This window comes from Diabrotica virgifera, chromosome 7 (genome assembly GCF_917563875.1).
Source record: "Diabrotica virgifera virgifera chromosome 7, PGI_DIABVI_V3a".
Classification (NCBI taxonomy): Eukaryota; Metazoa; Arthropoda; class Insecta; order Coleoptera; family Chrysomelidae; genus Diabrotica; species Diabrotica virgifera.
In genome coordinates, this window is record NC_065449.1 from 37,239,708 (window position 1) to 37,262,794 (window position 23,087).

The 23,087-nt window shown below is 32.1% G+C and overlaps 1 protein-coding gene across 4 annotated transcripts in view; it reads right to left on the reverse strand.

Annotated features, from left to right (window-relative positions):
* The window catches only part of LOC114331522 (protein drumstick), a 131,813-nt gene extending 109,243 nt beyond the window's left edge, over positions 1-22,570 (reverse strand). For all 4 annotated transcript variants that reach the window (XR_003652663.2, XR_003652664.2, XM_028281114.2 and 1 more), the window contains exon 1: positions 22,434-22,570. The gene's annotated coding sequence lies outside the window, so the exon portion shown is untranslated. The remainder of the gene's footprint in view (positions 1-22,433) is intronic.
* Positions 22,571-23,087: the final 517 nt, after the last annotated feature.

Genomic DNA, 23,087 nt, shown 5'->3' on the forward strand with positions numbered 1-23,087 from the left:
ACAATTTTATATTAATGAAGTCTTAATCTTACCAAATTTTTCTCTGATTTGTTTTCAAAATTTTCTACAAAAATATTGACTTTTGGTTCTTTTTATTTTTATTTATTCTCTACTACCTCTTCTGATTTTTTTCCTACTTCGTTCTGCTCATTATAAGGTTTATAGTTATTTTCCTAACTAGTGCGGAAAGTGATACTTTCACGCACGAGACTGCCGTTGACCCGAACGACGCGATAGCGGAGTGCGGGCAAGCAGTCGAGTGCGGGGAAGACACTTTCCGCATGAGTTAGGAACAATATTTTTTCTAGGGCCGTACGTTTGAAAAAAAGCCACAAAAAATAGAGTTATACACAAATAGAAAATACACATATTAATTATTTGACAAGGTTGTCAAAACCAAACTTTCAATATAATGCGTTACCACGACGACGATGTTCCATGACGATGATTCAAAACCATTGTAATTGTCTACGGATCTGACGTTTAAATATTATGTCAAAATAACTTATTTCATCGAATTATCAGTAGTAATTGTACAAGAGCTCTAAAATTCCATATTAATTTTAGAGATCGAGTGCAATTTGTTGCGATTATTTCATGAATAAAACTGTTCAAAACCAAAATTTTATTGTAATTTATTTTTTCTACGAGCGTGCAAAAATTTCTTCTTTCGCGCACGCATTTTAGTTTAGAAAGTTTCACTTTTTCGCACGCGGTGTTTACTTTTCCGCACGCGTGTTAATTTAGATATGTTAATATGGCCTTAAAGTAATTATAATACATGCAATAAACTAATATTTAGATATTATTTACTAATTTATTTCAAATATATCTTATTGTGTTCCTGTTTTAATGAAATTAACGCGACAATTCGATGAAATAAAATTATTTTGACATAATATTCGAAAGTCAAATCGGTAGACAATAACAGCCGTTTTGAATCATCGTCATGGACATCAAGATCGTCGTCATGCTAACTAATTATATTGAAAGTTTGGTTTTGACAACCTTGTCAAAGAATTAATTTGTGTATGTATTTTCATATTAATTAAATTAATTGATTAAGATTTGGTAATTTTTTAAAGACTCTTAGAAAAAATATTGTTCCTAACTCTTGCAGAAAGTCTCGTGCGGAAAAAAATGACTTTCTGCACTTGTTAGGAAAATAACTATATGTAAGTACAAATTAGTACAATTAAACACACAGTTAGAAATTTTTGACGGTTGAAAGGCATCACTTTTATAATTTTTAAAACATACATTGACATTAATGTCACTGAATGTATTTTTTCATAGCAACGAAGGGCGTCTGACGTAATATACTTGACGACGGGAAATCATCAAAAATTATCAGTCTAATTTAGATTTCTGTAGCTTTCTATTGGTCAGAATCTCGTATGAATGAAATAATCGCGCTAATTTCATTAAAAGACGAACACAATAAGATAAATTTGAAATAAATTAGTAAATAATATCTAGATATTAGTTTACCTATTACATGTATTATAAATATATTAAAATGCCATATTACAAGGTATTTTACTTTTCCGCACGCCGTGCGTAACTCACTTATTTTTAATGTTAGAGGTTTTTTTTAAACAAAAATAAACCTTCTTTTAAACACTTTACAAAAGTTGTAATGAATTTTCCCCGAAAAGTGCTCTGTTTTTTGGTTATTTCACATTGAAATATTCGATTTGGAATTTGACGAAGAAGAACCCACTTTTCATTAGCTATAACTCTGCTTCTACTGGGTCTGCAGACCTCACGCGTACACCATTTTTTTCAACTTTTTATAAGCTATATTTTTACCAAGAATATTTTTTTTAGCTAGAATACTTACTTTTTGAGTTATCTGCGAAAAACCGTCCAAAAACATGTTTTTTTTTTTTGTTAAAAATGAACACATTTATTCGCAAATAACTCGAAAAGTATTGACTTAGTGAAAAAACTCTATAGAACAAAAGTTGCTTATAGGTCTGGATCCCGCGTATGAAAAAAAAGTTGATTAATAGCAAGCTGAAAATTTGTTAATAGCTTAAGGGTGTCTAGTCGGACAAACTTTGATATATGGGAACACTGGAACAGGGGAAGTTTTAATTGTGGAATAGGTTAAAAATTTGGAACGGTCAGACCACGAAAACGGCACATGTATTTTGTCCGACAGAACAGACTTAAACTCTCCGAACAGAGATTAAACTCTCGTGCAAAAATCAGACTGCTATTTATCACCAAATGGGCGTTTTAATGAGTGGAACATGTAGAATATGTCAAATGACAGGAATTATGACAGGTGATAAATAGCAGTCTGATTTTTGCATGAGAGTTTAATCTCTGTTCGGAGAGTTTAATTCTATTCTGTTGGACAAAATAAATGGGCCGTTTTCGTGGTCTGACCATTCCAAAATTTTAACCTGTTCCACAATTAAAACTGCCCCTGTTCCAGTGTTCCTATATATCAAAGTTTGTCCGACTAGATACCCTTAAGCTATTAACAAATTTTCAGCTTGCTATTAATCAACTTTTTTTTCATACGCGGGATCCAGACCTATTAGTATTAGTCATTTTATCCAATTCCGGGCGTAGTTTGAACGTATATTTTTTCACTCCCGAGAAAATATTTTTCACTCCGTATTTCCCAATTTTTGTAAAATGGAGGGGATGTAGAATTGTAAACTTTTTATTATATAATAATATATAATATTCCCAAATTTTCATCCTTCCTTTATTTTTTTTTGAGGTTTTCGTAAAATTTTGTGTTATATGTCCGGCTGAACGATTTACCTTCTGTATATTTTTGGAATTATTAATATAGAAAAAAAGTGTGTGTCCTTTGTACGCACGTTAGAAGTTATATTTCTATTAAAACTGTGTAGAAAATCTGACGTTTTTTAGATAATCTAGGATTCCTCAAGGGAAAAGCAAAAAATAACAGATTAATATTATTTATTGAGAATTTACCATTTTTAATAATTTTAAAATTTGACGAAAATACAGCAGAAAATCGAAAGCCCAGAAAAAATTATAGTATAAATTTTTTTGTCGAGAAACGAAGTTTTTAAGAGTTTATACGATTCCCTACGAGAAAAGCAATTGTGGGGACGCTCCAGTTCATAAAAAATAAGGTATTTACGTTATTTTTAATTTTTTGTATTATTTTAAGTATTAAAATTAGCTTAATATTTAAATAAAAATACAATTAAACTTAAACTGTTTAAAATATATTTGTTTCGTTGAAGTCATAAAAATAGAAGTAAATCTTCTTACGTGTGTACAAAGTACACACACTCTTTTTTTGAGGCCACGTGACAATGGTATTTTAAAAAAATTGTAGATATACCTCTAGAAATATTTGCATGAAGCAACAAAAATATTCCAACCATCTGCGTAAAAATGATAATAGAACCATCAAATTTTTTATAACAACTAATAAAATAAAAAAGATCATTTTTATATTTTGTAATTTTAAACTACCATCATTGATGGTAGAATAATAATTAGCATACTAAACTTCACTTTAATGAGTAATAAGCTACCGTTACCGGTTCATTAAATAATAAACTAAATTTAAACTGACTAACGAAGTAATTTACAACAAATAAATATCGCGAACATACCAATACCTGAGACAGACTAATTTTAAACTCAGAATATATAATTATGTTGATTTTTGATTAAACTTCCGAAGACAAAAACACATGAATCATGCATGTATCGATTAAAGAAGGATAAAATTAGACAAGCCGTAACATGTCAGTTCGCGGTGTTTTTGTAAATAAGGTCCCCTTTGTATTTCACCTCACAATAATTATTCACAAAACACGAAGTCCATAAAATAAATAATAAGCAAAAAGTATGCAAGCAAGTATAAATTAACGCTAAAATGTACGGTTGTTTAAATGTTATAAACAATTTACTACCTGAAAGTTTTTACGTAGAGAACAAAAAATGATTTAAATGTTTTTAACGTATGTTTTTTCTTTCGGTATTTCATATAATTATGCAGTTATGCATATCAATTAAGACTTCTATTTTTTATACTATATTTAAAACTTGCCTGTCACAATAATAAACAACAAGAAGTGTTGCTGATTTTTACGTTAATAATTTATAGAGTAAAAACCGCTAAAGGTGAAATTTCTTAATCATTTTAGGCACGATAAGAGCCTATAACTTAAATAGTAGAACCTAAAAGAAAACGTTGGAACATTGTGCCGTCACTTTTCAGTGGCACATGCGTCGACAGTGGCGCAACCAACTTTTCACTTATGGACGGGATAAATAAATTAAAAGTTACCCTCCCTCAATACCAGAATTCAATTTTTTTCATTTTTTAAGTTCTTTATGAATAACACATAAGATTCAGCATAATTTTAACCCACCATCCCCTTTCCCCTGCCCCCACCATCAAAAACTTCATTTTTCATTTTTATTTTTTTTTTGGTGGGATGCAATCAATTTTAAAATTTTAAAAAAATTCACACGCATAGCTGAGGCTTTTATAAAACATGTCTATTTTTTATAGATCCGTAGATTGAGTGTTCATAACTTAAAAAAAAATTTATTTTGAGGCGTATAAACTTATAAAGCGTATAACTTTTTTTGGGGATAGCTGCAGGTCTAATTTTTTCTTAATCTTGTGTGTTTTATCAAACCTTCAAAAATCCAAAAAAATGTTTTTTAAGGGGACTTTGGGATGTTTGAACGTGTTTCTCCCATTTTTAAATTTTAAGTTTCTAAAGGACTAAGTTACTTCAATTTACATAAAGCCTATAAAAAAGAAATTGATTTGATCTATAATGAAGTCTATAAAATAGGGAAAATCCCCCAAAACCCCCTAAAAAAACAGTTTTTCGGATTTTTGAAGGTGGCGAGCCTTACGGAAATTTCTGAAAAAAATTAAAAATAGTGTTTAATAAAATACACAAGATTAAGAAAAAATTAGATCTACAACTGTCCCAAAAAAAAGTTATAGGTAGGCTTTTTCCAAAAAAAAAAAATTTTTTTTGAGGTTAGGTACACTTAAGCTACGGGTCTATAAAAAATAGACATGTTTTATAAAAGCCTCAACTAACCTTTTAATTTTTTTGAAATTTTAAAATTAATTGCATCTTACAAAAAAAATAAAAGTGAAAAAATAAGTTTTTGATGGTGCTGCCAGGGGGAAGGAGGTGGTGGGTTAAAATTATGCTGAATCTTATGTGTTAATTATATAGAACTTAATAAAATAAAAAAATTGAATTCTAGTAGTAAGGGAGGGTAACTTTTAATTTATTTATCCTGTCCATAAGTTTCACCTACAGCGGCTCTTACTCTATTAGATCAATAATCCAAATAGTTAGATAGTATTCAAATTATGAAAGACTTTTTTACAAGAAAAAAATACGGAAATGTCTAGAACAACTAGAAGTTACTAAAGCATTCAGTCAGAATCATAGAAAATACATACAAGACAGTCAGAGGAATAGTAAAAGTGGGATGCCAAAGATCTAATGAACCCAAAATAACTAAACAAATAAAAGAGGAAGATAGTTTAAACCCATTGGTTTTCGTCATAATAATTGACAGAATTATAAAAAATCTCAAAGGTAAAGAAGAAGCATAAATACAATAATTGGATACAGAATACAGGAACTTCCAACCGGTAACATTACAGAATTTACTCTAGGCTGATGATATAGCTGGTAGCGAAAAATAAAATACTAATGCTAGCAAATATTCGTGGACTGAAAAAATACTAAAAATGAAAACATAGGTGAATATAAATAAAACAAAAACGATGATAGTTAATCAAATTAAGACCAAAACAAAAGGAGATTAAATGTAATGGAAAACTATTAAAAAAAATCACAACATAAGAATATCTGGGCAGCATTGTGACTGATGATGGCAAAATAGATTCAGACAGAACAAATATAGAGAAAATAAATTTACACGATTATACTACACAAGTAATACAACAAAACTAAGACATAAAGATGTAAAAATGAAAATCAAGAGAAAAATTCACAATACGATAACAGTGCCGATAATAACAAACGTAAGCCAAAACTGGACAATTCATAAAAAACGAATTACGTGAACGTGAAATTACGTATTACGTGAATAAAAAATCAACGCAACTGAAATGAAAAATTTGAGAGCAATTGTGCGGGAAAACAAAATGGGACAGGATAAGAAATGAAGTTATCAGATAAATGACAAAGCAGAAATCATCAAATATGCAGACTTAAATACATATAAGCAAATGTTGTGGTTTGGACATATTAATAGAATGAAAGCAAAAATACTTAATTATAAGGCAAATATTCGAATTGGGACTTAAAAGGAACAGAAAAAGTGGAAAACCCAGAAGGTAATGAATAGATCAGATCGAAGAAATAGGAAGAAATAAACGAAAAATAATTGAAGAATCAAAGACCGTGGTCAAAAATAGAAATGCTGTAAAAATGGGGAAAGCAAGAACCGCAAACCCAATTCGACGACTGAGAGGGCAAACAGATATGAGAAGAAGAAGAAGATTAGAGACTGTTTTATTCAACTTGATCAATTTAAATTTTAGATTTTAGACAAACAGAACTGCAGAATTAATCACCAAAACGGCCAACGAGTAGTTTGGAAAATGTCTTCTTCAGAGATTTTTAAAGCAGGAGGAGAAAAGCTGCAAGAAAAAATTTTCCGACTAATATTAACTGTCTGGCAAAAAGAGGGAATGCCGCAACAATGGAACAATGCACTCATCTGTCCAATCTACAAAAAAGGTGATGAAACAAATTGCGAAAATTATAGAGGAATATCGCTATTAGAAGTGGCCTATAAAATACTTGCAAAAATCATCCGAAATAGATTGCAGAAGGAGGTAAATAAGAGCATTGGAGAATACCAAAGAGGTTTTAGACCAGCAAGATCAACAACAGATCAAATATGTTTATTAAAACTAATACCGAATAACAGCTACGAACAAAACTTGGGACTACACTTGTTGTTCATTGACTTTAAACAGGCTTACGACTTTACGACTCAGTAGACCGAGATATGCTATATGAAGCAATGAGGTCTTTACCATATTTAACAACAGACAGCAGTTTATAGCTTACGCTGATGATCTAGTCATCCTAACAAGAACAAAGGAACACCTCCAAAAAATCTTCCAAAAGTTCGAAGCTGAAGCAAAAAGGTATGAATTAAGAATCAACCAAGGAAAGCACAATACATGGTAATGAAAGGAGATATAAATAAAGAGTATAACTATATAAAAATGAAAGGAGAAGGAGATGAATATAAATTTAAGGAACTATCAGAATTAGAATACCTGGGAGTGACTGTAACCAATACTGGAAAGGAAGAAAAAGAAATAGATAAAAGATTATTGAAGGGAAGTCGAGTTGTGGGTGCCTTAAACACGATATTAAAAGCAAAAAATGTATCAAGAAACGCGAAAATCAGAATGTATGAAACAATAATACACAGTGTTGTATGCGTGCGAAACGTGGGTAATGAATCAACAAGAGGAGAAAAAGATACAGATATGGGAAAGGAACAGCGATAAGAAATGCTAAGATTGATAATACAGATAACAATAAGAAAAGGAAGGAGTATATAAGAAGGAGAATACCATGGTTGAAAAACTTAGGGGACTGATTCAATGCAGTTCAGTAGATCTCTTAGGAGCAATGGTAGATAGAGTAAAGACAGTGATGATTATATCCAACCTTCAATTGGCGGCACTTAAAGAACAGGAAAAATAACTTGATCATATTGTAAATTTACGTCAAAATTTTGACATTTTTTAAAATTATTACTGTGAATATGTATATTCAAAAAAGCCGAAACTCAAATCAAAAAGTCTCAAAATGACAACCGCCTTAATCTCCTTCGTAAGTTAATTAACTTTCGGTTTTCTCAGAATCCCAAAATCTTCTATTTACTGTTAAAAAGGATGTATATATTGCAATAATAGGATTCTAAATCAAAGCTAATAGCATTAGCCAGTAGGGCTTCTTCCTACCTGCCTAAGAACAACAAAACAATACCAGTAGTCAAAACCACAGCGGTTAGCGTATTTAGAAAATAATGAGTAATCCTCACAGCAAGCAAGATCTTATCTCCGGAGGAAATTTTTCGGGAATATTCTCTTCAGTTAAGACTGAGTGACAGTGGTGACACCTCTTTTTTGATATAATAACCGGACTTAAGAAGAATGCACGTATATATGCGGTTTTAACAAGTTTGTTTATGAAATATTTTGATTTTTTGGTTCGGCGTTCGGTCTGTGTGGGCATTAACTTTGTTGTCTCAGGTAAATACACGTAGTTACTGGGATTTTTACGAATAAAAATAATGTTTTGAGTAATCCTCGTGTTGCCAGTAAAGAATAGCGTGAGAATGTTGTGGGATTAAGATTAAAAGGTGGTAGGAATCGGTAAGACGATTTTCCATTTCGGTAGACGTTAAAACGAAATAATTTGTAATCCAAGATGTGGCGAATGTACATACTTAAAATACGAAGGAAACACAGTCACAATTTAGAGAAACGGGTTTTTTGTTCATGTCAACTAAGACACAAGAGGAATACGATAATTATAAAACAATAAGAAACGAAACACATTCAGTCGTAAAAAGAATAAAAAATGATCACTGGGAACGTTTTTCGAAAGAAATGGAACATGATTTTTATGGTCTGCAAAAGGAAATATGGCGCTTTATAAGAGGTCAAAGAACAGAGGTAAAGGAACTAATAGAACCAAAACACACAGAAAAGGATACATGGATTGGCTATCTAAAAAAGCTCTACGCAGAGGAAGAACAGATGATGCTAGAACCGGAAATACCAGTAATTACCACAAATGAAGATGTTATAAGTAAATACCTACATAGGAAGTTTGAAAAATACTTGAAAATCTGAAGAACAGAAAAGCTGCAGGTGAGGATGGAATACCAAACGCATTACTGAAATATTGTTGAGGAGAATGACAGAACAATTAACACTATTAATTATTAATTAACAAAATCATAAAACACAATAAAATACCGGAAGAATGGAGAACGAGCGAACTAATTCTATTATGTATTCAAAAAGGGAGACAAAAAGCAGCCAGAAAGCTACAGAGGTATAAACTTGTTAAATACTACTCTAAAACTGACAACTAAAATTTTTCAATAACTAAAGAATCAGAGGATAAGTTTAGCAGATGAATAACAGGGTTTTCGTTCTCGAATATCGTGTACAGATGCAATATTCGTCATAAAGCAAATTACAGTGGAACCCCGATAAGTCGGCCCCCGATAACCCGGAACTCCGGCTAACCCGGACCGATTTTTATCAGACAAACATTTCAACAATAAAAATGTATTGCTGTTACAAAATCTCGTGAACCTAATTCATTCATTTGGTGACGTCAATATACGAACGAAACGATTGATGAATCCGACATTACTGAAAATATCAGGGTGCAGATGGGACCCTGTCGCGCAATTCGCAGCAAATAAAATAGTCGTATGTTTTTGGCTTCATTTTATTTCGGTTATACATACGCATTTTCAAGGTTCACGAGGTTTTGTACCAACTCTATGTAATATAATATTTGAGAGATAATGGAACCGGATTGAACTACATATACTATAGTAAAAATGACTCATGGTACACCACATTCATTGTCGAAAACCACAGGCACCTGAATTATCCTTTATTTTTTTGAAACTGTCTGTGTTAGCATTGTTTAGAAAAGACTATTAAAATTCTTTTTTTAACAATGGTCTTAGTCATCACTGTTATTAAATAACATAACATCAGAGACGGTATTGTGTGTAGTAAAGTCGTATTATTGTTCGCTTCCGTTTTGTAATCGTTCGTAAATTTATTCAGATTTTGTGTTTGCGTGTCTTTTGTCTATAAGGGCAACAAAACGTAAAAATGTTGTAGTGACAATGGAAAAGAAACTAGAAGCATTAAGTAGAATTGATAAAGGTGAATCTTGCAGCATTATATTATGGTGTCGGTACATCTACAGTCGGTACATCTACAGTATGGGAGAGGCCTTTATTCGACATTTCGAATAGAAAAAAAAGGCTATAAAAAAAAACATCTACAGTATCGGATTGGAAGAAAAATAGAACTAAAATCGAAGAATTTTTTTTTCAAAATGATAACAAAAGACAGTTTAATCGGTGCAAAGCTAATAAAGCTAAGAATGAGACTTTTGACGACGCTTTGTATGTGTGGTTTTGTGTGGAATGCGAACGTGGTTTACCAGTGTCTGTGTGACAATTATGACGGAGTTTATCTGTAAGCATACCATATTTTATTAATTTTTACCATTTTCTCCGGCTAACCCGGATTTTCGATAACCCGGATCGGCCGCGGTCCCAATTAATCCGAGTTAACGGGGTTCCACTGTACTGAGAAATCTCTTGAGTATAATAGAAAAGCATTTGTGTGTCAGATTGACTTAAAGAAAGCATTTGACAAACTAAAACTCAAAGCTGTAATCCATCTTCTGAATAATAGAGAAGTTTCCCTAAATATCATAAAAACTATTGAAACCATCTACCAAAATATCAAAATGAAAATCAGAGTAGATGGACAACGTAAGGAATCTATGGACATTGGCAGCGGAATAAGACAAGGAGACTCATTGAGCCCTATGCTCTTCAATGTATTCATGGATGAAATCATCAAGAGTGTTCTAAACAAAAGAGAGTACATAATGGAAAACAAAGAAATAAAAATATACTGCTACGCAGACGACGCAATATAGCCCAAGCCCAAGATGAAGATGGTTTGCAATGACTAGTCCACAGATTTAACATAAGAGCAAAATAATTTAGTACATATGTCAATCTTAACTCAGAAAATTAAAATAACTGTAATCAATCAGATTAATAGTAATCAAGAATCAATCAGATGTGTAAACAGAAATCGATGGCATCAGTACTGAACAAGTACCTACCGAAAATAAAATACCTTGGTATTAGACTATCCAGCTATCAAGACCTTGACAAGAAAGTGAGGGATTAAGTACTGAAAGCAAATAGACTGGCAGTATACTTTAATAACAATATAATATGGCGAAACCGACATTTTAACAATGAGATGAAGTCAAGAATCTATAAATTCAGTGTAAAACCAATCAGAAACAAGATCAGATAGAGTCACATCAGAAAGACTTCTAGAACCGGCAGGAACGAGGGTACTGAAAAGAAATACAGAAAATACGGTGACAGATCTAACGAGGAGTGAAGATTTTAGAATAAAATGTAACGTTTAGTGTATATCCAAATGAACACTAAATAGGAAAAAGAATGGAATAACCATATGATGGTTATGGAATGGGAGAGCCTCAAAATAGCAAGAGATATATAACCAAATTATGTGCAATAAGTAATGTGAATAGAGTAGCTAGATGTTCCAATGTAGATGTAGAGAGACACTGTCTACAGAAACAAACATCGAAGAACTGAGACAACATCCACTCCCAAAGCTGATAATGGAATGGCAACCCCCGTAAAGCAGGAAAAGGGGCAGTCCGCAAACTACCTGGATAAGTGAAATCCAGAAAGCAATGTCTGAGAGACATTGCTCCAGGTTTAGGACCAGGAGATCAGATGGATCGACGCAGCTGGAAAATAGGAACCGGACGGCGTAGGGCGCTATTTGAACCAGTGTTATATTATTAAGAACTGAGACAAAATTATAATAAAAAAAGTAAAAATTAAATAAAAATCACAAAAATAAGTTTAAGAAAAGATTCAGTGCAACTAACAATCCTACGGAAAGTAACAACAAAATTATATAAAAAATAAGGTGGAATTGCAATGGCAGTATTAGACCAGTAAGCATCTGTTTTTAGGCGGATGTGAGAGGTGGCATTCAGATTTTTGCGGATAAAGTTAGGTTATAACGTCGTTAATAATAATTGAATTATGCTCCTTCTCAAATATGCCCGGAACATTAATAAAAAAAATAAATAATTTAAAAATTTCAAAAAATTTCGTTTTTTTTTTACTTTTTTTGATTATAACTTAAAAACTATTCATTTGAGAACAAAGTCGTATAGGAATAAAAAAAAAGATATTTAAATTTTCTATCAGATGTGATTGGTTAAAAATGTCTTAATTTATCACCCTTGCTTCAAAATAGCAATAAATATAAAATAAGGGGGCAAAACAAGCCTGTCCTTATTCAATGATTTTCCATCACTTAGGTTACACTTGGAACCTTCCTAATTCGCTTATAAAATTTTTGTAATGTGCTAAAACCGTACACCAAATTTTATTAAAATTGACTTACTAGATTCTGCATAATAATTTTGCAATCTAAACTTTTTTTAAAAAATTAAAAATTTTTAAAATCTTGCACAACAAAAACTAGAACATACAAAGATTTGTCATTTTTTTTACATATAAAGAAGTACTCCACCTATCTAATGCACTTTACAGAATTGAAAGTTAATAAACAATTTTTTGGCATATAAACAAATTACTGCTGTGACCAGGAGGGGGTGCTACGGGCTCCTTTATTTAGATGGACTTACCCAAGTTTTTTTATGTATTTTGACCCGTAGAACACGAATTTTTTGGGTAACGGTTGATCCGGATGTCGATAAGATTGTTATAAACAAAGAACTTGAGGAATTACATAACATCGATTTTTAGCAAAATAATACATTTTTTTGTATTTTTTGGGTAATTCTCAGCAAAAAATGTTCTGACAAGTTTTTTCGTAGGATGCATAGTTTTCGAGATAAACGGGGTGGAAATTGCAATTTTTGAACGCGAATAACGTTTGATTAAAAAATAAAATAGCAATTCTGCTGACAGAACATTTGCATTGCTAAAAATTAATTTTTTTATTATTAAATAAAGCTATTTGTTTATAAGCCAAAAAATTGTTTATAAATTTAAAACATTGCTGAGGCCCCTTAAATAATCCGATTTTAATTCTGTAAAGTGTATTAGATAGGTATAGCACCTCTTTATATGTAAAAAAATTAGCCAACTTCTAAATGGTCTACTTTTTGTTCAGAAAGATTTTAAAAAATTTGAACTTTTTTAAAAACATTTAGATTGCAAATTTATTATGCAAAATTTATTAGGTTGATTTTAATGAAATTTGGTACACAATTTAAGTATGTTACAAAGAATTTCCTAAGCAAATTAGTAAGGTTCTAAGTGCCACCAAAGTGGTTAAAAAATATTGAATAACAACAGACTTATTTTGCCCCCTTATTTTGTATTTATTGCTATATTGCAGAAAAGGTAATACCTTAAGACACTTTTTACCAGTCGTATATTATACAAAATTCTATTATCTTTATTTTATTTCTCTACGACTTTGTTCCAAAACGAATCGTTTTAAAGTCATAAGCAAATAAAGCAGAAAAAAATCGATGTTTTTCGAAATTTTTAAATATTTTAATTTTTTTATTAATTTTCCGGGCATATTTGAGAAGGAGCATAAGTCAAAATTATTATTACTGAAGGTGTCACCTAACTTTATCTGCAAAAATCCGAATGCCACCTCTCACATCCAAAAATAGACGTTTTTCCGCAGATCCTTACTGGTCTATATATAAATCAATGGATTTAGATAAAAACAGATAAGTAACACTTAAAAAAATGATGTGATAATGGTCAGAAACTAACCAGTCAAATAGAGACCAAGCAAATGGTTCAGCAGTTACGTATTGCCATTTTAGAAGAAGAAAAATACGGTTTAACTAGAATAAATCTATCATGATTAACAAAAGTGTGGACTATTTTTTATTCCCTTATACTTCTGTTGACTGGTTCCAAATCTTTAAGTAGAATAATTGTCCCGACCACTAATTTCTGGTTTTAATAAAGCTCTACCGCGTAACGCAATTAAAAATAATAACAGTAATTAGATTCCAATCACCAATCGGCCGCTAATAACCAGGTACTCAACTCTCCTCTAATCCCCGCGTAACTGTAGCGTAGCGCTCCATCCAGCACAAAAATCGCGCCAAACCGAACCAAGCGTTTATTATTTATATAAACTGTTGTTGAACACGTGATCGTCGAGCTACCGGAGTTACGCCTACGGTTCATCTGAACTACCTACCGCGTTACGCACAGCCCGAGGTCTGGAACCTTTTTATTAGAGATGGTCGATTTTACGGTAACGATATAAGTCATATGAGCGGATATGTCACACATTTTCAGTTTAGTTTCATTTCTGTACACATATAAACAACAAGAATAAAAAAACCGCTAAACGCCGTAAAAATGAGTGGCGCATACAATATTCCAGCTACAAAATACAAAAGAACTGATAAGAGTATTACGTGGCGCGAAAATGTATTTTCATTTTGATGGAAAATAAAATTCTAGTTTTATTTTAAAAAATTTTTTCCATAATATTTGCTAAATTTAAATAAAACGCGCCACAAAAGAGTAACTTTGATACAGTTTGCATTTTGAGGCTCTTTTGTGGCGCGTTTTACTTCAAATTTAGCAAATATTATGGAAAAAATCTTTCAAAATAAAACTAGAATCAAAATGAAAATACATTTTCGCGCCACGTAATACTCATATCAGCTCTTTTGTAGCTGGAATATTGTATGCGCCACTCATTTTTACGGCGTTTGGCGGTTTTTTTATTCTTGTATCAGGAGTTTTTCAAAGTTTTTTATAAATTAAATTTATGAAGTAAAATGTAATGTTTCTCGATTACACGTTTAGCGTTATAAATGGTCGCCTTTGTCGCATTCTCTTCCAAATGATCTAGTAGTTACGACACCAGACTTGTGATAAGACAATCCGCGTTCATATCCCAGCTATCCTAATAATTATGGCCAGAAAATGAACTCGGATTGCACGATCAATATTAGCGTCGTAACCACTACAACTACATAAACCATTTCGGCGATAATAGTTAAATGGACTATACTTTTGGAGCTCGATTACTTCTGAACAGCTTAACCGATTTTGATCAATAAACATGAGTTTGAAACGTATTGACAAATAGTATCTGATGCATCCAAGGTCAAGTATGATAACTGAAGCTATTACAGGAATTATTGAACTCGAAAAACCGTTTCCTCAGAAGAAATAGATTTGATCATATTTATGAAGCCTATAACTTAAAAATTCGAATTTTCCCAGATATGAGATATAAACCGTTAGACGCGTCTAGAGTCCTCCTACAAACGCTTAGTTATTGGCGCAATTCGTAGGTTGAAATTTTGAGTAATTGTCAAAAAACCAAAATTTTTAAAGTTTAGTTTTTCAGTTTTTCGGCTATACTAAGCCGTGTGTATGTCTGATCCTAACCGCTTAGCCACCATTTAAAAGCTTAACTCAACGCTATTGATTTGGTGTATTTGCGGTTTTCCTGTCTGCTCTTGAACCTTAGATATATGCGTCCAAAAAATATGCCATTTTGTATCTACCAAGCCCTATAGCTGGCTTATGGGTGTCAAAAGTCACAAACTACACCGGTTCTGAATCAGCCCTGAGCCCTCCATGAAACACAGAAAAAAAATTCAGATCGCTGTAACTTTACCACACATATATGTACATACACACAAACATTTTCCACTTCTTAAATAAAAATTGAGTCATACTTCTGAGCTCGGTAACTTTTGAATGGTATAACCGATTTTCAAAATTAGACATGCGTTGGAAAGGCAATGAACAGTACTATACTATTAGAAGCCGCAAAGGTCGGATTTAAATTATTAAAACTTTTGAGAGTTTTAGGGACGAGAACGAAAAACAGATCCTAAATGGGAAGGGCCGTAAAATCGACAACCTTGGACCAAAATGGAGAGTTGACATACGTATGGGCGAGTCTTTTCCTAAACTTTAAGTTTAGATTTGGTCCGATTTTCAATTCAGTCAGATTTAGAAAAACGAAAATTCCGTGTATATAATATGGTTTGGCATGTAGGGGTATTGTCCGCCACTGACGAGAACTGCCGTTCTCTGGTAATAGTTTTTTAAAGAGTTTTATTCTTTAATTTTGGCCTTGTAAGGGGAGGAAATTTCCTCATTTCCCCCCAGTTGATCCGCCATTGATTTGTTCTTGAACCTCTTCTTTAATGTTTCTATTAAAAAGACGATATGATTTGTACACACTTATGACAACTGAAAGAATGGAAAAAGAAAAGTATTTTTGAAGTGTGTAAAGTTTTTTAACTCCCTAGCTGAGCGCTTTCGGCTCACAAAGCAATCTTCAGAGCATTGACTACAGAACATTGACTGTCTTCACTACAGAATATGTTTGAAACCTTTAACAAGATCAGGAAAGAACATCTAATAAAAAAGAAAGAAAAGAGGAAAAGTTAGTATTTGACAATATGTTGCAACTCATAGAAGAAACAAGAAAATCAAAGAACATCAAAAGAATGTACAACAATATTCTGAGACAAATAAGAACCGAGATACGAAAGGCAAAAAATAATTGGTTAAAATCACAGTATGAAGAGATGGATTTACAGAACGATAAGTTGATTATGGATAAAAAGGTTTAAACAAGCAGCTAGTCTTGCATGTGGATCAAATACATAAAAGAACCCTTTGATGACAATTCTAGAGAATTTCGAATTTCAAGTACCTATGATTATATGCTTCGTTGAATATCAAAAGGCATTTGATTGTGTAAGCTGGATAAATCTGTGCTGGATAAATCTAGGACTAGATCATAAGGTTTCAAACCAATTCAAGACCGAGAAAGGTGTTAGACAAGGATGCTTGTTGTCACCTGACTTATTTAACATTTATGGTGAACATGTCATGAGGATGGTTTTAGAAGGATGGGCCAATGAAGTAACAGGAGCTGGTAGGAAAATGTCAAATTTAAGATTTGCTGATGACACTACACTTATAGCAGCAGATGAGCAAGAAATGTTTGATCTCCTGCGAAGAGTTGAGTACGAAAGCAATAAAGTTGGTCTAAAAATCAATAAAGCTAAGACAAAAATAATGGTGGCCGACAGATTCGACACTATTCAACTGACTAACAGGTTACAAGAATACCAGATAGCAAACACCTTTGTCTATCTCGGGTCTAGTAAGCATGCTAACGATGGTAAGGTAACTGTGAAGCAGAAGTTCGGAAACGTATTGGTATGGCAAAAAATGCGATGAGTCGCAACTAAAGTTTGGAAAGACAGATCTATCTCTCAAAATATCAAGATGAGACTGGTGAATGCCCTTGTATTCTCAATATTTCTATACGGAGCAGAGACTTGGACCATTCGCGCATGCGCGCGCCAAAAAATTGATGCTTTTGAGATGTGGTGCTCGAGAAAAATGCTGCGCATACCTTGGACAGCTCATAGGACAAACGTTTCCATTCTAAGCCAACTCAAGATTAAAAAAAGGCTGTCTACAATATGTCTGCAACGAATACTGCAATTCTTTGGTCATGTGGTTCGCAGATGTGACGACAGTTTGAAGAGATTAATAATTGTTTCTGGAAACGTTCCGGGGAGAAGACGATTCGTTCAAGAGGACGATCACCAACTAGAACTAGATGGTCCGACCAAATAAAGAATTCAGCTGGAAACTCATTCTGCTAATCCCTTAGAGCAGCTGAAGATAGAGACCAATGGAGAAACATTGTTAGGAATATTGGAAGAAATCACGATCCTCAGTAAAGGGGAAACGACAATCGAGAGAGATGATAATAGGCCCGAACAATCTCCATCCTACATATGTAATAAATGGCCACTTGCCAATCACACCCGATGAAGTGGAAAAAGCAATATCACAACTAAAACATGGTAAAGCTCCTGAACCTGGCAATACATAGGCTTAACTTCCAAAACTAATTAACACCGTCGGTCCTCAACGCCTAACAAAAATATTTAATGACATATAATCAGGCGAAGTAATATGTACCAAGAACATAGCAAAAGTCGAAGTTTATTGCTTTACCAAAGAACAAAATCCGTATCCTGCAGTTAGTTCCAGACCATCAGCTTAATGAGCCATATTTTAAAGTTATTTCCAAAAATCATACATCAAAGGTTATAATATAGACTATGCGAAGAAAAAATTGAATATTTCGGTTATACTTATTGTAAGAGGTCCTCGTTATAGTCTGCTGCGTTTGATTATAGAGGGCAAAATAAAAGGCAAAAGAGCTGTAGGAAGAAGACGAAATCTAAGGGAATGGTTTACTCTGAGCTTTAACCAAATATTTAGGACTGCTGTAAGTAAAATATAAATTGCCATGTAGATAACCATAACCAACCTTCGATAGAAAATGGAACCTTAAGAAGAAGAAGAAGATGAAGAATAAGAAGAAAAAATCAGCGGTAACAGTTTGGTTTTCAAAATGCAGTGAGTACGAGAGAAGCTTTCTTTAGCATACAAGTGCTATTTTAACTATGTTCAATACAGTGAAGTACGAGAAACTGATGGAGATATTAAAAATATTGGAATAAACACCAGTGATCCAATAATTATTATGAATATTTACTGGCATCAAGCATAGTATATCGGTCAAGAGGCAGAAGAATCGGATAATATCATAATCAAGCGTGGGTCCGACAGGGATGTATACTATCACCTCTGCTGTTCAACATATACTCTAAGGAAATCTTTTAAAAAACGTTACAGGATGTTGAGACCGGAATTCAAATTAACGAAAAATGTATCAATAACATCAGATACGCGGACTACACGCAATACGAAACGCGACAGATATGAAGTCAAAAATCCATTATGTCACATAAAATGATGTTTATTAGCTCATTGCAGAATTTTCATACAAAACCAAATTGCAAATTAACAGACATCATCATCATCATCATTCAACCAATTTACGTCCACTACTGGATATAGGTCTCCCTCAATTGTTTCCACACTTCACGGTTTTGTGCTGATTGTTGCCAGTTTTTACTAATCCGCCTGATATCATCTATCCATCGTGTGGGCGGCCTTCCTCTACTACGTTTATCTTCTCTTGGTCTTCATTTTCTTAGTTTCGTGTCCATCTTGAGTCCTTCAGCCTGACGACGTTTTCTGCCCAGTTCCATTTGAGCTTGGTAACACCAAGCTCAAATTAAAAGAAGATTTTTCTACAATTTGCCACGACCTCCATGATCATGTTTAACATACTTATAACGACTCTTCTAACATTACACATGCTCAATATCCATTCCTATTTGGTTCAAAATTGTCCGCTCCCGCCCATCTCTAATTTTTATAGCTCAGTCGTCGTGTGAGCTTTCATTCTGACACTGCTTGAAGATTTCTCTTTCTTCTGTTGAGTTGTCTTCAGTGTATTATGTTTGCGACGCTTTATTTTGGTTTCACTTTATGTCAACGTCCTTAATAATTTATGTTTGGACATTGTATTATAACTTTTACCTACTGTCTTTCTAGTATTTGTATTTAAAATATATTTTAATTGTAAGGTAAATAAAGATGGGCTTTATATGATGAAAATCTGTAGTTATTCAGAATGTGCAGTGGGATATTGTGTAAGAAAAATGTTAGAATTTTAGTGAAATGATCATTTATTGACATTTTTAATCTGATTTTACGTAGAAACTCCGAAACAAAAGATTTTGGAGTAGTATAATTTATGCAGATAGAACATACAATCAAAATTATAGTTCGAAAAAAAACATGTCAAAATTAAGGAATAATATAAATAAATAAAAAGCACAAAATAACTGAAGCTCTTAAAATAATAAGGTGATGCTGTAGATTGAGATAGGTAAAAGAATATGAATACATTGTAGGACCTATGCGACCGACGCGACGGAGAGGAATTAAAAAATCAAACGAATGAGGATTAAAAAGAACACAAGACACAAGAATGTCCAATATGTGTTTCGTAATTGTTTACAAAATAAAAAGAAAACTCGCATTCAAAAAAGATACTCAGAAAGTCAGAAATTGTTATTCATTTTATACTATAATAATTCCAATATGTATTTCAACATAATGGCTCAATTTGGAAGATTATGGAATCGGCATTTTTGAAATGAAGTGTGAGAAAATATACCGAAGAACAGAAGATACGGTTAACGATATAAATAAATAAAGAAGACTTTTGTGACAGTGTCGCCAAAAAGTATTTTTCGAATAAATTAATGACTTTTTGATGGATTGAAGGTATATTAGATAAGTTTTGAATTTTTAGGTACCTATATAAAGTTAGGAGGAAGATAATAAATTAATATTTAGAGATAAATAAATGGTCAACGGTATACATTTAATAATTATTGTGTTATCTAGAGCTCATCATAAGATTTTTAAACAAAAATAAGTTCTTTCGAACGCGTTTTAGGAACAAAACATATAGAATATAGAAAATATAGATAATAAGTACCAAAAACCATATTTTTGGCAGTTTGAATGAATCTGTTCAAAGAAAATTGGTGGTTGGGGATTTCATGAATGCTTTGTGTTAAATACTAGAATACGTTCTAATAACACATTTAGTCTTATGTTCCCATTTATTTTCAAAATTAAACCGTTTAACTTTAAAAATACAAACAGAATATTTTTAAAGATTTAAAAACTAAACTTGGTGTAAAAACTTGGTAGTTATTGTAATTCCATTAGACATTATGGTGCTAATAAACATAAGCACATCAATAAATATTAGCTTACAATTTCTATAGCAAAGGTATCAAACGGCAAGATACGAATTAAAAAAACACCAAAAAATAAATTAGGTCAAAAATCGATCAAATAGATATGCATACTATTTAGTAGTTGTAAAAATCGTATTCTACTGATCCTTATTTTGTATATAAACAACACCCATCAAACTGGAACATCATAATTAGGGAGAAATAAGAAAAATCAAGGATTAAGCCATTACAGGCCAATCATAGTGTTTTAGCCGATATCCGAAAAACATACTCCTGGTAAACAATTATTATCTGCTAAATAGTCTTCAAGTGATCAATTGGAAACTTGGTTTATCAACCTTTAGTCCCAGGGAACATTGTATAAACAACCATGTTGTTCCCATTATAGACGAAACACTAAATGTGAGTAGCAAGCTCACTAAATCTCTTTTCATATATGAGGAAATAGCATAAAAAACAAAATAAAGAAAAAAAAATAAAATTAAAATTTAAATAAAAACATCTTGTAATAACTGACAACAATCAGTTTCTTGGCAGTAAAAAATAGATGCTCAAAACATATCCACAAAAAACATCACTATAATAATGCAATTCAAACCTTGAATGGCTTTTTTCTTCAAATTGTTTAAGAATCGTGTTTAAACACAGACTGTAAGCATAAATGACACCATTCTTAATTTAGGACATTTCGTTTTAAAAATTTATCAGTATATAGTCTTTAAGAAAATACATTCACAGTAATACGAAGTTTTATATAAAAAAATGATGTGCGTATCGTTAAATACCTGAAATTATTATGAAAATCAATTTTGGAACTGAAAATTGATGCTACACTTTTAATTTAGTTCTAAAAGGTAAGTTTGTAAAACTTACAGTTGTTTTGTGACAAATATTCTTGTTTGCAACACCATCTTTCATGTATCAATCCGTTTTCGAAACGTTTATAAAAGTCAAATCATTTATTCATCTAATGTTGGTATTTATCTTTGGTACAATAAGTTTTTTGTGAAATATTGCTATCTATTTTGCAGATATATGTATTTATTACTATAAACAAACAAATTTTTCATATTTTGAGATTAAATTTACTAAATACGATATCTATTTGTGTTATCGACAAAAATACGTATTGCAAGGACATTTAATGTTTTTCTCATAAACGTATAACAAAGAAAGCTTTACATATTATAGAAAATCAAGATGTACATATAAAAATTTAAATATATATTACTAATAAATACTTTTGAAGTCTTGTTCAAGTTGTCACAAGTTTTTAAAGTTTCTTCATTAGTATTAAGTTTTCAGGTTTCTGTCCCAACCGAGCGTTGATATCTCTGTACAGTCCTTTACTAGACTCACAGAGATTTGACCGTTTATAACAATAAAATGCTTTAAAACATTAACTACAACAGACCAATTGTGTCATTAGTACTGTAGAAAGTGTCATTGAATAACAGTTTCAAGCGTCGCATAACAAAACATTAGCAAACATTCAAACAATAGTTATTACTAATAAAGATGTCAGAGCAAACAAACCATAACGTACTGATGATCAAAATAGCTATAAAGTACGTTTATAATAAGGATCCTTTTTAAAGGACGTAACACTTAACTATTTACAAAGTAAATGCCAAAGTTTAGTGTGTTTAAGTAAAGCTATTAAATAGTTAAATAATGAAATCCGATACGGAGTATAAAAGTAAGAATTTTTGCTGCAAATCTTAATGTAAAAACGTACTGTTATGAAAAAATATATATAAATTGAAAATTTGTAGAGAAATACCTTAAAAAATCATCGTAAAAGGGCACATATACATAACACAATCACTATAAAACAGAAAATGCACTAACCTGTTAATCAGCAGCGGCCGGTAGTGTAGATTTCTGGCAAAAATATGTAATTAACCGTCAGGTTGTCTATAACAAAGTGACTGAGATAGTTGACTTTTGCTTCTGTACCAAACTATGGCTGGTAGCTCAATGATTCTAACAAGTAGTGAGTAGAATGGGAAACCAAAGTACCCCTCCCGACACTGGTACTGCCTACTGCGCGGTGCACCTTAAGAACCTCTGACATTAAGGCGAAGTTAGCAGGTAACAGATACCAGAAGTCACTCGGCCGGTAAGGGATTATGGATCTTATAAAGACTTGTTTTAGGAGGATGACATTGTTGAGGTTTGATTGAGTTTTTAAAATAATTCAGAATAATTATGGTAGGTAGGCACTTTATTTTGCGCCTTATGGATTTGTGTTTAGGTGAATGTGGGTTGGACGCTTTTAGTGGTACCTACTAGTTTCTGAAAAAAGGCCTTAATTGTTTTTGATGAATGACTGTACCATAAAAAACGTGAAAAAGAAACGTGGAAAATTTCAAAAATTTTAAAGATTTTATTTGTACCAGATTATTGAAGTTGATTTTTGAAAACGTTACAAAAATATTTGTATATATATCTATATATAGTCTTTTAAGTCCCTTTTACTTTTCAGTGTCGGGACTAATGTCT